The sequence below is a fragment of the Pristiophorus japonicus genome, chromosome 5 (assembly GCF_044704955.1).
Source record: "Pristiophorus japonicus isolate sPriJap1 chromosome 5, sPriJap1.hap1, whole genome shotgun sequence".
NCBI classification, from domain to species: domain Eukaryota; kingdom Metazoa; phylum Chordata; class Chondrichthyes; family Pristiophoridae; genus Pristiophorus; species Pristiophorus japonicus.
The window spans coordinates 279,280,010-279,297,107 of record NC_091981.1 but is presented as its reverse complement, the minus strand read 5'-3'; positions in this window follow the sequence as shown (position 1 = coordinate 279,297,107).

The following is a 17,098-nucleotide window of genomic DNA, read 5'->3' as shown; positions in this document are numbered from 1 at the left end:
TCTCGGGGGGTTGTGGGGCTGGAGGAGAATACAGAGATAGGGAGGGGAGAGGCTGTGGAGGGATTTGAAAATAAGGATGACAGTTTTGAAATCGAGGTATTGCTTAACCGGAAGCCAATGTAGGTCAGCGAGCTCAGGGGTGATGGGTGAGCGGGACTTGGTGTGAATTAGGACACGGGCAGCGAGCACAGGGGTGATGGGTGAGCGGGACTTGGTGTGAGTTAGGACACGGGCAGTGAGCACAGGGGTGATGGGTGAGCGGGACTTGGTGTGAGTTAGGACACGGGCAGCGAGCACAGGGGTGATGGGTGAGCGGGACTTGGTATGAGTTAGGACACGGGCAGCCGAGTTTTGGATCACTTCTAGTTTACGTGGGGTAGAATGTGGGAGGCCAGCCAGGAGTGCGTTGGAATAGTCAAGTCTAGAGGTAACAAAGGTGTGGATGAGGGTTTCAGCAGCGTAGGCAAGACCCGAGACGGGCGATGTTACGGAGGTGGAAATAGGCAGTCTTAGTTATGCTGTGGCTATGTGGTCGGAAGCTCATTTCAGGGTTAAATTTCAGGTAGCTGAAGGCACAACCGCCAATAGTGGAGCGATTAAAATCAGGGACGCTTAAGAGGCCAGGATTGGAGGAGCGCAGAGATCTTGAATGCTTGTCAGGGTGGAGGCGGTTACAGAGATAGGGTGCAGCAAGGCCATGGAGGGATATGAAAATAAGGGTGAGAATTTTAAAATTGAGGCCTTGTTTAAAGTAAAGGTTTAGCAGATACAGCTGTTGTCCTTTGACATGTGACTTCTGTTGCAACTAATGAGCCCCTGAGTTATGCTGCTGGACCACATTTTTAAAAATCTATTGACTATTTGGAAATGGCTACACCAATTATCATTGCATCTTGTGGGAGTCGCTGACTCTTGTGAGTTCCGTCAAAATTAAAGTGTCAGAATGCACTGCCTGCATGGTGGATACAGATTCAACAGTAGCCCTTCAAAAGGGAATTGAATAAATACCTAAAGGAGAAGAAATTGCAGGGACATGGGGAAAGAGCGGGGGGAGTGGGACTAACTGGACTGCTCTTCGAAAGAGCCGGCGCAGACTCGATGGGCCGAATGGCTTCCTTCTGCGCTGCACTTTTCCGTGATTCTTCTAAAGTCAGCATCGAGCAATCAAAAAATCAATAAATACATTTAAAAAATAATGGCAAGTCAGTTTTGTCCTTGTTCCGTGGAGTCTCACTAAAACCCGGTTCACCTGCCTTCTCACGCTGTGGTAAGAACTGTGAGAAATCTTTAAATCCAAAGAAATTGCAAGTTATAAAAGAAACATTAATTCTACAAAAAGTAGGTATGCCAACTCAGCAGATGAGAATGGGCTGATGATCCAGGAGAAATTCCAGCCACATCACATAAGAACTACACAGAGGGCTGAGGTCGATACATCCCCAGTCACTACGCGTAGCCAGGTCGGAAATGTCTTCAGAGGCTTTTCCTTCATTCAGTATTCCGACCAGGTTTTTATTTTTAAGAACAATTTCATGACTTGCCTTAAAATAACATGCAGATGAAGTTTTCCACTACAACAACAACAAGAAGAAGTTGCATTTATGTTTTTAAATTTCATTCACAGGATGTGGGCATCGCTGGCAAGGCTGGCATTTATTGCCCATCCCTAATACCCTGCCGCAGAGAGTTGTTGATGCCAGTTCACTGGATATATTCAAGAGGGAGTTAGATATGGCTCTTACGGTGAAGGGGCTCAAGGGGTATGGAGAGAAAGCAGGAAAGGGGTACTGAAGGAATGATCAGCCATGATCTTATTGAATGGCGGTGCAGGCTCGAGGGGCCGAATGGCCTACTCCTGCACCTATTTTTCTAATTGTCCTTGAGCGGCTTGCTGGGCCACTTCAGAGGGCAGTTAAGAGTCAGCCTCATTGCTGTGGGTCTGGAGTCACATATAGGCCAGACCGGGTAAGGGCAGCAGATTTCCTTCCCTTAAGGACATTAGTGAACCAGATGGGTTTTATTTTTTTCCTCCTCCCCCCCCGACAATCTGGTAGTTTCATGGTCGCCATTACTGACAATAGCTTTTCATTCCAGATTTTTTTAATCAACTCAATTTAAATTGCCCAGCTGCCCTGGTGGGATTTGAACTCTTATCATCAGATCATTAGACCAGACCTCTGGATTACTAGTCCAGTAACATAACCACTACGCCACCATTCCCTTATATATTTTTATTATATATTTATATTGCGTCTTTAGCGTAGGAGAGCATCCCAAGGAGCATCATGGGAGTGTAATCGGACAAAAAATAGAAACATAGAAATTTACAGCGCAGAAGGAGGCCATTTCGGCCTATCGTGTCCGTGCCGGCCGACAAAGAGCCACACGGCCCTCGGTCAGCAGCCCTGAAGGTTACATATAAACCTATGAACAATAAACAATGGCGGAAAGGCAAAGAGCATCCAGCCCAACCAGTCCGCCCCACACAACTGTGGCACCCCATGCACCGAAACATTCTACACTCCACCCCAACCGGAGCCATGTGATCTCCTGGGAGAGGCAAAAAAACAGATAAAAACCCAAGGGATGGTTGATTTCTGATGAATTATTGATTTTGGATCTTGCTACAATTTGTGACCTGGGGAAATCTTATCACTCCCCTAACTCTCAGACCCTTCCCTCCAGAAGTGCATCTGATTTTCTCCCGAACCCGTGCCTGCGTCAGTGGTTTTCTCTGGTAATTTATACACCACTTTAATATACTTTGGTTGAAACCAAAAAAAAATCACCTGACTTCTCTTTCTTATTCCTGAATTTCTAATCCCAGGTATATGAACAGTAAAACCAACACACTGAGTAAATGCCATTCGATTCATACATCTCACCTCATCCAGGGTTGCTCGTGGATCTCCTGCCCAGACCAAGCTAATTTGTCTTCCAATCTCACCTTAAAAAAAACCGAATGAAGCAATGTTGTTGCTGTTTCCTGAGCCCTCAACCCCACTTTCACAACAAATGTCAATCCAGCTCCTTTTTAAAGGTGCCCATTGACCCAAAATGAACTCTTTTCTGACGAAAGGTCATCGACCTCAAAAGTTAACTTATGTTTCTTTCTGTCTGTTTTCCAGCATTTTCTGGCTTTGTTCCAGATTTCTGAAGAAATAGGAGCAGGAGTGGGCCATTTTGGCCCTCGAGCCTTCTCCGCCATTCAATAAGATCATGGCTGATCTTCTACCTCAACTCCATTTGACTGCACTATCATCATATCCCTTGGTGCTCTTAATGTCCAAAAATCTATCGCTCTCTGACTTGAATATACTCACCGACTGAGCCTCCACGGCCCTCGGGGGTAGGGAATTCCAAAGATTCACCACCCTCTGAGTGAAGAAGTTTCTCCTCATCTCAGTCCTAAATGGCCGACCCCTTATTCTGAGACTGTGACCCCTGGTTCTAGACCCCCCCAGCCAGGGGAAACATCCTCCCTGCATCTACCCGGTCAAGCCCCTGTAAGAATTTTGTATGTTTCAATGAGATCACCTCTCATTCTTCGAAACTCTAGAGAATATAGACTTAGTCTACTCAATACTGCATCCTTAATGGTACATAGTTTGTGAAACTGAAAGACACAACAGCGCTCAAGCCACCTACAGTTTTGAATGCATTCATCCTCTAGGGAGCACAAGTGGCTGCTTGCCACCTACCTTGACAATGAAACCTGGATAAGTGGAGTTTCTCCAAGTGCCAACTGTGAACCTGAGGGATTACCTGCACTGGGGCCTGTTCCATAATGCAATGGTTTCTGTACAAGTTCCAGGATTATAGAATGAGGAATGTTTTGCTGCTGTCTAAACGCTTAGCTATTACAGCATGACGGAGGAACGATTTCCTCTTATTTATTGAATTCCTTGAATCATTATTCATTAAAATATTACATATCAATATTTACAGCTGTTATTTATCAAATACAGTTTTTGCGCCATGTTTTTGTCAAGGTTGAGGTTTTTTTTAAACAAAATGTATTAAGGATTATTGATTCTTTAAGTGTTTTTTTTTGTAATATATATTTGAATTGAAGGGAAGGATTTGCTGGGCAGCAAAATTGTAGCAATGTTTTTATTTCTTCCAATTTGCACAGCTCCAAGCACTGTCAATTCAAGTGATACAGATTGGATGCAATGCTCAGCTCTCCCTACAATTACCGTGACGACATGTCACTCCTCCATCGAAGAACTGTGTCCTGCAGTAACACTTTAGTCGGGTGACAAACTCGAAGGAAGCGTCTCATTATTCAAATCCCTCATGAACATCTCGAAAGTGGAAATGAATTAAATATCCTGGCGTCCTTGCGATCCTGGCTTCTAATTAAAACCATTAACGACATCAACACGCAGAACTGGACGTTCAGCTCGGTAGCGCCCGTTTTTTCCGGCACTACGGGCGCCAAGATGGCCTCCAAGCAACGCCCGCGCACTCTTCTGGCGTGGGCCGGGCCGGACGCCATTTTGATGAGGGCGTTAGCCTCGGCGCTGGGACCGTGTGGCGTTAGTTTGCAGAGTGGCGCCAAACCCGTGCGTAACGCTGATTTGATGCCAGGGCTGCTGTTTCCGACCTCAACACTGGAGCTGATGCCCTCTCTTAAGTTCACACAACTGAACATGCATTCAGCATCAGGAAGGACCACTCAAACCAGCGCTATATAAAGCCAGCATCAGCTGCTTACAGGTTAGTTGCTGATTGATTTCTACTGGTCCTCGCTGAGTCCGTGCAAGTGTTTTTTTTTGCTTTCTAGTCTCTTTTAAAGTGGCTTAAAATCTACAAGGCGTGGTGTGGCACGTGCTCAGGGACTTGGTACTGATTTGCAAGGGCTCTGCTCAGACCAGTCGCTCCCAGACATGGGTGCAGTGGTTTGGATTGGCCCCCTTGGCCTGCAGCATGATGGGAGAATGAGCAGAGGCGACACAGAGCAGGACAAGCTGCTAGAAGATGGAGGAGGAGGAGGGGGAGACGGGCTCTCAGCAGGAGACCACATCCACCGAGGGAGCAATTGTCCTACTTCAACCTCAGCGAGGAACATAGAAACATAGAAAATAGGTGCGGGAGTAGGCCATTCGGCCCTTCGAGCCTGCACCACCATGCAATAAAGATCATGGCTGATCATTCACCTCAGTACCCCTTTCCTGCTTTCTCTCCATACCCCTTGATCCCTTTAGCCGTAAGGGCCATATCTAACTCCCTCTTGAATATATCTAACGAACTGGCATCAACAACTCTCTGCGGTAGAGAATTCTACACGTTAACAACTCTCTGAGTGAAGAAGTTTCTCCTCATCTCGGTCCTAAATGGCTTACCCCTTATCCTTAGACTGTGTCCTCTGGTTCTGGACTTCCCCAACATTGGGAACATTCTTCCTGCATCTAACCTGTCCAGTCCCGTCAGAATTTTATATGTCTCTATGAGATCCCCTCTCATTCTTCTAAACTCCAGTGAATACAGGCCCAGTCAATCCAGTCTCTCCTCATATGTCAGTCCTGCCAAACCGGGAATCAGTCTGGTGAACCATCGCTGCACTCCCTCAATAGCAAGAACGTCCTTCCTCAGATTAGGAGACACAATATTCCAGGTGGGGCCTCACCAAGACCCTGTACAATTGCAGTAAGACCTCCCTGCTCCTATACTCAAATCCCCTAGCTATGAAGGCCAACATACCATTTGCCTTCTTCACCGCCTGTTGGAAATGCTTGAAGCTATCATTAAGGAAGAAATAGCAGGACATCTAGATAGGAATAGTGCAATTAAGCAGACGCAACATGGATTCATGAAGGGGAAATCATGTTTAACTAATTTACTGGAATTCTTTGAGGATATAACGAGCATGGTGGATAGAGGTGTACCGATGGATGTGGTGTATTTAGATTTCCAAAAGGCATTCGATAAGGTGCCACACAAAAGGTTACTGCAGAAGATAAAGGTACGCGGAGTCAGGGGATATGTATTAGCATCGACCGAGAATTGGCTGGTTAACAGAAAGCAGAGAGTCGGGATAAATGGGTCCTTTTCGGGCTGGAAATCGGTGGTTAGTGGTGTGCCACAGGGATCGATGCTGAAACCACAACTGTTTACAAGATACATAGATGACCTGGAAGAGGGGACAGAGTGTAGTGGAACAAAATTTGCAGATGACACAAAGATTAGTGGGAAAGCGGGTTGTGTAGAGGACACAGAGAGGCTGCAAAGAGATTTAGATAGGTTAAGCGAATGGTCTAAGGTTTGGCAGATGGAATACAATGTCGGAAAATGTGAGGTCATCCACCTTGGAAATAAAAACAGTAAAAGAGAATATTATTTGAATGGGGAGAAATTACAACATGCTGCGGTGCACAGGGACCTGGAGGTCCTTGTGCGTGAATCCCAAAAAGTTAGTTTGCAGGTGCAGCAGGTAATCAGAAGGCGAATGGAATGTTGGCCTTCATTGCGAGAGGGATGGAGTACAAAAGCAAGGAGGTCCTGCTGCAACTGTACAGGGTATTGGTGAGGCCGCACCTGGAGTACTGCGTGCAGTTTTGGTCACCTTACTTAAGGAAGGATATACTAGCTTTGGAGGGGGTACATAAATGATTCACTAGGCTGATACCAGAGATGAGGGGTTACCTTATGATGATAGATTGAGTAGGCTGGGTCTTTACTCGTTGGAGTTCAGAAGGATGAGGGGTGATCTTATAGAAACATTTAAAATAATGAAAGGGATAGACAAGATAGAGGCAGAGAGGTTGTTTCCACTGGTCGAGGAGACTAGAACTAGGGGGCACAGCCTCAAAATACGGGGGAGCCAATTTAAAACCGAGTTGAGAAGGAATTTCTTCTCCCAGAGGGTTGTGAATCTGTGGAATTCTCTGCCCAGGGAAGCAGTTGAGGCTAGCTCATTGAATGTATTCAAATCACAGATAGATAGATTTTTAACCAATAAGGTAATTAAGGGTTATGGGGAGCGGGCGGGTAAGTGGAGCTGAGTCCACTGCCAGATCAGCCATGATCTTGTTGAGTGGCGGAGCAGGCTCGAGGGGCGAGATGGCCTACTCCTGTTCCTAATTCTTATGTTCTTATGTTCTTATGTACCTGCATGCCAACTTTCAATGACTAATGTACCATGACACCCACAGTGCATGCAACATCTCCATTTTACCAATGAGGGGCTCACTGAAATCTGCCACCTGCTGCAGCCTCGATTTAGGGCGAGGGCGGCTGTATAGATGACCGTGACCTTGAACCTCTTCACATCGGGCTTCTTCCGGGCTGAAGCAGGTGAGATCTGTAACATCTCTCAGTTCACTGTCCACTCCTGTGTAGGGGAGGTGAGTGAGGCTGTGTAGGCAGTGATAGCTGAATACATTTCATTCTCTGTTGCCAGAGAGAAGCAGGCGAAGCGAGCATGTGGTTTTGCCAGGATAGCAGGCTTCCCATTGGTGTATGGGTCATTGACTGCACACATGTCGCTTTACGGGCACTGCATGTCAGTTGGGAGATGTACCGCCCCTGGAAGGTATGCCACTCCCTCAATGTCCAGTTGGTGTGCAACCACTCTCAGTGCACCTCATCTCGGTCCTAAATGGCTTACCCCTTATCCTTAGACTGTGACCCCTGGTTCTGGACTTGCCCAACATTGGGAACATTCTTCCTGCATTTAACCTGTTTAATCCCGTCAGAATTTTAAACGTTTCGATGAGCTCCCCTCTCATTCTTCTGAACTCCAGTGAATACAAGCCCAGTTGATACAGTTTTCTTGATATGTCAGTCCCGCCATCCCGGGAATCAGTCTGGTGAACCTTCGCTGCACAATAGCAAGAATGTCCATCCTCAAGTTAGGAGACCAAAACTATACACAATACTCCAGGTGTGGCCTCACCAAGGCCCTGTACAACTGTAGTAACACCTCCCTGCCCTGTACTCAAATCCCCTCGCTATGAAGGCCAATATGCCATTTGCTTTCTTAACCACCTGCTGTACCTGCATGCCAACCTTCAATGACTGATGTACCATGACATCCAGGTCTCGTTGCACCTCCTCTTTTCCTAATCTGTCACCATTCAGATAATAGTCTGTCTCTCTGTTTTTACCACCAAAGTGGATAACCTCACATTTATCTACATTATACTTCATCTGCCATGCATTTGCCCACTCACCTAACCTATCCAAATCATTCTGCAGCCTCATAGCATCCTCCTCGCAGATCACACTGCCACCCAACTTAGTGTCATCCGCAAATGTGGAGATACTACATTTAATCCCCTCGTCTAAATCATTAATGTACAATGTAACCAGCTGGGGCCCCAGCACAGAACCTTGTGGTACCCCACTAGTCACTGCCTGCCATTCTGAAAAGTACCCATTTACTCCTACTCTTTGCTTCCTGTCTGCCAACCAGTTCTCAATCCACGTCAGCACACTACCCCCAATCCCATGTGCTTTAACTTTGCACATTAATCTCTTGTGTGGGACCTTGTCGAAAGCCTTCTGAAAGTCCAAATATACCACATCAACTGGTTCTCCCTTGTCCACTCTATTGGAAACATCCTCAAAAAATTCCAGAAGATTTGTCAAGCATGATTTCCCTTTCACAAATCCATACTGACTTGGACCTATCATGTTATCTCTTTCCAAATGTGCTTCTATGACATCCTTAATAATTGATTCCATCATTTTACCCACTACCGATGTCAGGATGACCGGTCTATAATTCCCTGTTTTCTCTCTCCCTACTTTTTTAAAAAGTGGGGTTACATTGGCTACCCTCCACTCCATAGGAACTGATCCAGAGTCTATGGAATGTTGGAAAATGACTGTCAATGCATCTGCTATTTCCAAGGCCACCTCCTTAAGTACTCTGGGATGCAGTTCATCAGACCCTGGGAATTTATCGGCCTTCAATCCCATCAATTTCCCCAACACAATTTCCCGACTAATAAGGTTTTCCCTCAGTTCCTCCTTCTTACTAGACCCTCTGACCCCTTTTATATCCGGAAGGTTGTTTGTGTTCTCCTTAGTGAATACCGAACCAAAGTACTTGTTCAATTGGTCTGCCATTTCTTTGTTCCCTGTTATGACTTCCCCTGATTCTGACTGCAGAGGACCTACGTTTGTCTTTACTAACCTTTTTCTCTTTACATATCTATAGAAACTTTTGCAGTCCATCTTAATGTTCCCTGCAAGCTTCCTCTCGTACTCTATTTTCCCTGCTCTAATCAAACCCTTTGTCCTCCTCTGCTGAGTTCTAAATTTCTCCCAGTCCCCGGGTTCACTGCTATTTCTGGTCAATTTGTATGCCACTTCCTTGGCTTTAATACTATCCCTGATTTCCCTTGATAGCCACGGTTGAGCCACCTTCCCTTTTTTATTTTTACGCCAGACAGGGATGTACAATTGTTGTAGTTCATCCATGCGGTCTCTAAATGTCTGCCATTGCCCATCCACAGTCAACCCCTTAAGTATCATTCGCCAATCTATCCTAGCCAATTCACGCCTCATACCTTCAAAGTTACCCTTCTTTAAGTTCTGGACCATGGTCTCTGAATTAACTGTTTCATTCTCCATCCTAATGTAGAATTCCACCAAATTATGGTCACTCTTTCCCAAGGGGCCTCGCACAACGAGATTGCTAATTAATCCTCTCTCATTACACAACACCCAGTCTAAGATGGCCTCCCCCCTAGTTGGTTCCTCGACATATTGGTCTAGAAAACCATCCCTTATGCACTCCAGGAAATCCTCCTCCACTGTATTGATTCCAGTTTGGTTAGCCCAATCTATATGCATATTAAAGTCAACCATGATAACTGCTGCACCTTTATTGCTTTAAGAGATGCAGGCTGCCTTTAAGAAGTGCAGGCTAGCTTTAATTGGTGCTAGTCCCCTGCTGAGGTGCTGAGCCAATGTGTTTTCTTACCCCTGCAATCAATTTTAATTAGAATTCTAGAATCATAGAAGTGTACAGCACGGAACGAAGCCATTTCAGCCCATCGCGTTTGTGCTGGCCAACAAGAGGCTTTTCATCCTAATCCCACTTTCCAGCTCTAGGTCCGTAACTCTGCAAGTTACGGCACTTTAAGCGCATATCCAAGTACTTTTTAAATGTGGTGAGGGTTTCGACTGCTACCATCCTTTCAGGCAGTGAGTTCCAGAATCTGACCACCCTCTGGGTGAAGAAATTTCCCCTCAAATCCCCTCTAAACCTTCTACCAATTACTTTAAATTCATACGCCCTGTTTGTTGATCCCTCAGCTAAGTTAAATAGGCCCTTTCTATCCACTGTATCTAGGCCTCCAGTCCTCCAGTCCTCTGGCACCACACCTGAAGCCAGAGAGGATTGGAAAATGATGATCAGAGCCTCTGCTATTTCCTCTTTTGCTTCGCTTAACAGCCTGGGATAAATTTCATCCAGGCCTGCGGACTTATCCACTTTCAAAGCTGCTAAACCCCTTAATACCTCCTCCCTCACTTTGTTTATTTCATCTAATATTTCACACTCCTCCTTGATAGCAGTGTCTGCATTGCCCCTCTCTTTTGCTGCCTTGCATAGATTAACATCCTCAGCATCGAAGCATTGACCACACTTGATCAGCTCCACTGGGCAGGCCACATAGTTCGCATGTCACGAGACTCCCAAAGCAAATGCTCTATGCGGAGCTCCTTCACGGCAAACGAGCCAAAGGTGGGCAGAGGAAATGTTACAAGGACACCCTCAAAGCCTCCCTGATAAAGTGCAACATCCCCACCGACACCTGGGAGTTCCTGGCCGAAGACCGCACCTAGGTGGAGAAAGTGCATCCGGGAGGGCGTTGAACTCTTCGAATCTCAACGCCACGAGCGTGAAGAGGTCAGGCGCAGGCAACGGAAGGAGCGTGCGGCAAATTAGTCCCAACCCCCCTTCCCCCGACGAATGTCTGTCCCACCTGTGACAGGGTCTGTGGCTCTCACATTGAACTGTTCAGCCACCAAAAGACTCGCTTTAGGAGTGGAAGCAAGTCTTCCTCGATTCCGAGGGACTGCCTATGATGATGGTGATGACTCCTTCAAAGTACATGGTATCGCCATCTCAGAAGTTTGTGGGTTCAAGTCCAACTCCAGACACAAGCACAAAATCTAGGCTGACAGTCCAATGCAGTGCCGAGGGAGCGCTGCACTGTCAGGGGTGCCGTCTTTCGAAAGAGATGTTAAACCGAGGCCCCGTCTGCTCTCTCAGGTGGATGTTAAAGATCCCATGGCACTATTTCGAAGAAGAGCAGCGCAGTTGGACAATATTTATCCCTCAACCAACATAACAAAAACAGATTATCTTGTCATTATCACATTGCTGTTTGTGGGAGCTTGCTGTGCGCATACTGGCTGGGTTTCCTACATTACAACAGTGACTACATTTCAAAAGTACTTCATTGGTTGTAAAGTGCTTCGGCACGTCCTGAGGTTGTGAAAGGCGCTATAGAAATGCGAGTTCTTTCTTCCTTCTTTCTTTATATCAGTTGTTGCTGTACAGTTGGTCACTTTTCCGTTTTCAATTGGGGATATTGTAAGCCACGGAGCCACCCAGCCTCCTCTTTCATTTAATGCAGGACCACTCAACTTCTTATTTCACCCAATATAGAAATATTCAGCTTTCCCATCTCATCCCGAACCTAAACCACCCAGTGTCTCTTTACAATCCCCAATCCGGAATCAGCCAACCTTCCCTGCCTCTGGCACAGCCTCCCCTTTCACCCAACATGGATCCACCCGAGCCTCCCCTACCCTTGCCTGACGTACAAGCACCAAGCAGCCCCTTCCTTACATTTGGAATCACTCAGACCTCTTCCTTACATGGAGTCGCCAATCTGCCCTTGTCCGCCCTTTGTTTCCCCCTCTACCCAAAGTGGAACGCCCCCCCCCTCCCACCAACCCCCATCCTCTTCTTCCCAAATAGAACCTTCCAGGCGTCATTTCTCCCCTTCTTTCCAGCTTGCAGTCAAAGGGTTCACCTGCGAAGTGATCTTTTCACTGTGCAAGGGGCGTCACGTCATTGCTAAACTATTCCCATTGCACTGAAGGTGATTGTCCGGCATGTTGCCTTTTGAATTCCCCCTGCCTTCCCACAGCAAGCCAAGTTGCAGTGAGCGACGCTGTTGCCAAGGTCAGGCTTTTTGTGCACCTCCAGTCAGCACTGGCTGCTCTGAGCCACTTTATGCTATCACTGGTTCACAAATTGAAATGAAGCTTTATCAGATAGCAGCTTAACTGTACTTGTAAAGTATGCAGAGTTCTGGCTGGTGTTCTCCTGGAGGGCTGCCAATAGCCAAACAATAACATGTTTTTTTTTTCTCTCTCGCTCGCTCTTATTGAAAAAAACTTTTTGTTGTTTGGTTCTGCTATAGTTACAGTGTGAAGATATGTTGCCAGGTTCACAGTTAGTATATTGCCTTTCTCTCACCGAGGTGACTGGTGCATGTACCCAGGCCAGAAGACCTCCCGTGCAACGTGCCAAGTGACCCTTTTTTTGGTGGGAAGGGTAAAATAAAAACATGCACAGCATCATTGCAGATGATCCGTCATGGTATAAACACTTTGTTAACACAATCTTGCATGCCTGCCAATCCAACGGGAGCATTCTCTGTATCTGACTCCATCTATAGTTAGAAATGATCATAGCAAAGGCTAAGAATGGAGAGATACAAACAAAATTTAGAGTTCACAAAAATATTCTCTTCCGCTTCACGCTTTTCCTACCTCTGCCGACACCCGTTTTCTCCCTTGCAAGTTGATCAACATTGCACACCCTATAATGGCAGAAGATAGCGTAACGTCTGCACCAGTGAGCATGCTCACAGGTTAAAGAGGTTGTAGAGCTGTTGCGAGAGGTGGGCGCCGGAGGGACTGGAGTGGATCACTTCAACCGGGAACAGAATTTTAATTTTAATTTTAATTTGATTTGATTTGACAAAGGTTCCCTTTTATGATCACTTGCTAATTTGTGGTTTTTGGTGCCCTCAAAAAAAAACAAGGGGGTATTTGAATAAAAGTTTTTACCAAAATAGTTGTAGAGCTGTTGCACTGTGAGTGGCTGAGCCAGTCACGTGATGTTCACAAGGCTCAATATAACCCCAGTCAGTTGGGTCCAGTTTATCCACGATGAGGTATGCAGTTGCGAGCCTGATGGATGAACTGGTAATGTGTAGTGTGATTGTTAAACCTTTGGTAATGAACCAACTAGTTCTTAACAGCAATGTGTTGCTTGGAATTCTTAAGCAAAGAACCCATGAAGCAAATACATTACAGAGAGGATAGTCTTAACTGTAGGATATCCCATGGCCTTTGTCAGTGCCGCTCTGTCCTCAGCAACTAACTTGGTGCAATTAGAGAAAGCAAGTTTCGCTGCATGGGATAGACACGATGGGCTGAATGGCCTCCTTCTGCGCTGTGCGTTTTAATGTTCTGGTACTGAACCATAACTCGGGGTGCCCTTGGGCTCAGTTTCGTGGGCAGTGCTCAGTTAGCTGATCTCAGGTGGGCCAGTGCTATAGCCCCCTGGGCTAGAGAGGCGAAAGATCAGTCAATATTTCTGCTCTTGAATGTTATGCAGTGAGCCCTCCTGCAGTGAGTGCACATTGGGTGAGGATGCAGTTGTGTTACATAGAATGCAAAGCACAGAAACAGCCCTTCGGCTCAACTGGTCCATGCCAGTGTTTATGTTCCACATGAGCCTCCTCCTACCCCATTTCATCGAACCCCATCAGCATAACTTTGTATTCTTTTATCCCACGTGTGTTTCTAAACACATAAGACCATAAGAAATAGGAACAGGAGTAGTCCATACAGCCCCTCGAGCCTGCTCCGCTATTCAATAAGATCATGGCTGATCTGACCATGGACTCAGCTCCACTTCCCGCCTGCGCCCCATAACCCCTCATCCCCCCATCGCTTAAGAAACTGTCTATCTCTGTCTTAAATTTATTTAATGTCCCAGCTTTCACAGCTCTCTGAGGCAGCGAATTCCACAGATTCACAACACTCAGAGAAGAAATTTTTCATCTCAGCTCTAAATGGGCGGCCCTTATTTTAAGATTATGCCCTCTAGTTCTAGTCTCCCCCATCAGTGGAAACATCCTCTCTGCATCCAGCTTGTCAAGCTCCCTCATTATCTTATACACTTCTACAAAATCACTTCTCATTCTTCTGAATTCCAATGAGTAGAGGCCCAACCTACTCAACCTTTCCTCATAAGTCAACCCCCTCATCTCCGGAATCAACCGAGTGAACCTTCTTTGAACTGCCTCCTAAGTATATCCTTTCTTAAATATGGAAACCAAAACTGCACGCAGTATTCCAGGTGTGGCCTCACCAATACTCTGTATATCTGTAACAAGACTTCCCTGCTTTTATACTCCATCCCCTTTGCAATAAAGGCCAAGATTCCATTGGCCTTCCTGATCATTTGCTGTACCTGCATACTATCCTTTTGTGTTTCATGCACAAGTACCCCCAGGTCCCACTGTACTGCAGCACTTTGCAATCTTTCTCCATTTAAATAATAACTTGCTCTTTGATTTTTTTCTGCCAAAGTGCATGACCTCACACTTTCCAACATTATACTCCATCTGCCAAATTCTTGCCCACTCACTTAGCCTGACTATGTCTTCCTGCAGCCTCCATATGTCCTCCTCACACATTGCCCTTTCTCCTATCTTTGTATTGTCAGCAAACTTGGCCATGTTACACTCAGTCCCCTCTTCCAAGTCGTTAATATAGATTGTAAATAGTTGAGGTCCCATCACTGGTCCCTGCGGCACCCCACTAGTTACTGATTGCCAACCAGAGAATGAACCATTTATCCCGATTCTCTGTTTTCTGTTTGTCAGCCAATCTTCTATCCATGCTAATATATTACACTCAACCCTGTGAACTTTTATCTTGTGCAGTAACCATTTTTGTGGCACCTGGTCAAATGCCTTCTGGAAGTCCAAATACACCACATCCCACTGGTTGTCCTTTAAAAGAGAAGGCAGGAAAGGGATACTGAGGGAAGGATCAGCCATGATCTTATTGAATGGTGGTGCAGGCTCGAAGGGCCGAATGGCCTACTCCTGCACCTATTTTCTATGTTTCTATGTTTCTATGTTATCCACCCTGTTCGTTACATCCTCAAAGCTTTCCCTTAAATGCATCTATACTATTCACTTTAAATACTCCCTGTGGTAACGAGTTCTACATTCTCACCACACTTTGGGTAAAGAAGTGCAAGTTAAACCTCCCTTATCCGGAACCCTCGGCGATTGCGGGAGTCGGCAGCGAGGAAGGACTTCAATTTGTTCATATCGGAGTTTTGCGCATGTGCCACCCGGTGGCCAGGAATGGTTCTGGACGAGGGGTGGTTCCGGATAAGGGAATTCTGGATAAGGGAGGCTCAACCTTTACCTCCTGAATTGCCTATTGGATTTATTAGTGGCTATCTTATATCTATGGCCATTAATTCTGATCCCCCCCCCACAAGTGGAAACATTTTCTCTATGCCTACCCTGTCAAACCCCCTTCATAATCTTACAGACCTCTATCAGGTCACCCCTCAGTCTTCTCTTTTCTTGAGAGAGGAGCCCCAGTCTGTTCAATCCTTCCCGATAGTTAGAACCTCTCAATTCTGGTATCATTCTAGTAAATCTATTTTTGCTCCTTCACCAATGCCTCTATATCATAGAGGCCAGAATTACTCCAAGTGTGGTCCATCCAAGTTGCATACAAACTTAACATAACTTCTGGGCTTTTCAATTCTACCTCTTCAGAAACGAACCCCAGTCCAAATTGTCAACGAGCCCAACACTGCTCACCGCCGAAGCTCACACAAGAAGGTCAGGTAGCTACTGCCACATGTAGAATCAGGAGGAGTGGGGGAAAAGACAAAGCAAAATGAACAGTGGTCAATTTTAACATCTCCAGTATCGGCTATCTCAATTCTGCACCAGGTTACACCAAATAGTCTGGCCAAGAGCTAATGAGGCTCATCTAAATTAGGTGGATATCGTTAATTTTTATATTAGTCTCATGGCGTGGCTCAAGGCAAGTTGCTAGTTCTGTAATTGAACAATACACCAAGCAGTTGTATCAACATTGTTGGAGGATGGGAGGGATCTGGGAGTATTGGGAAGGCAGTTAGGATCTGTGCGTGCTTCAAGGTCTCAAGGGCTCTCAAGATGGAACTCATTTGAGGCGGAGGGCGGGGGGGGGGCAGGGGGCTGAAGTTTGAAGGCACTGGGAAGGAGCAATCAGGGCTCTGGGAGCAGAAAATGCTGGAAATACTCAGAAGGTTAGGCAGCATCCGTGGAGAGAGAGAAACAGAGTTAACGTTTCAGGTCGGTGAACTTTTGTCAGAACATGGCAAAAGTTAGAGCTGTCACAGGCTTTAAGCAAGTGCAGAGACCGGGAAAGGGGGGAGGGGAGGAAAGAATAAAAGGGAAGGTCTGTGATAGTGTGGAGGGTAGGAGAGATTAAATGACAAAGGGATGATGGCAAAAGGACCTGCTGAGTATTTCAAACATTTTCTGTTTCTATTTCAGATTTCCAGCATCCTCAGTATTTTGCTTTTATATTAGGGTTCATAGAATCATAGAAATTTACAAGATGGAATGAGGCCAAGGGAAACAGACCCTTCCTATCCACTCTAACCAGGCCCCTCATAATTTTATACACCTCAATTAGGTCTCCCCTCAGCCTCCTCTGTTCCAAAGAAAACAGACCCAGCATCTCCAATCTTTCCTCATCGCCAAAATTCTCCAGTCCAGGCAGCATTCTTGTAAATCTCCTCTGCAGCCTAATCCTACTTTTCAGCTCTTGGTCCGTAGCACTGTAGGTTACGACACTTCAGGTGCATATCCAAGTATTTTTAAAATGTGGTGAGGCTTTCTGCCTCTACCATCCTTTCAGGCAGTGAGTTCCAGACCCCCACCACCCTCTGGGTAAAGAAATTTCCCCTCATATCTCTTCTAAACCTCCCCCCAATACTTTAAATCTATGCCCCCTGGTTGTTGACCCCCCTGCCAAGGGAAACAGGTCCTTCCTATCCACTCTATCCAGGCCCCTCATATATTTA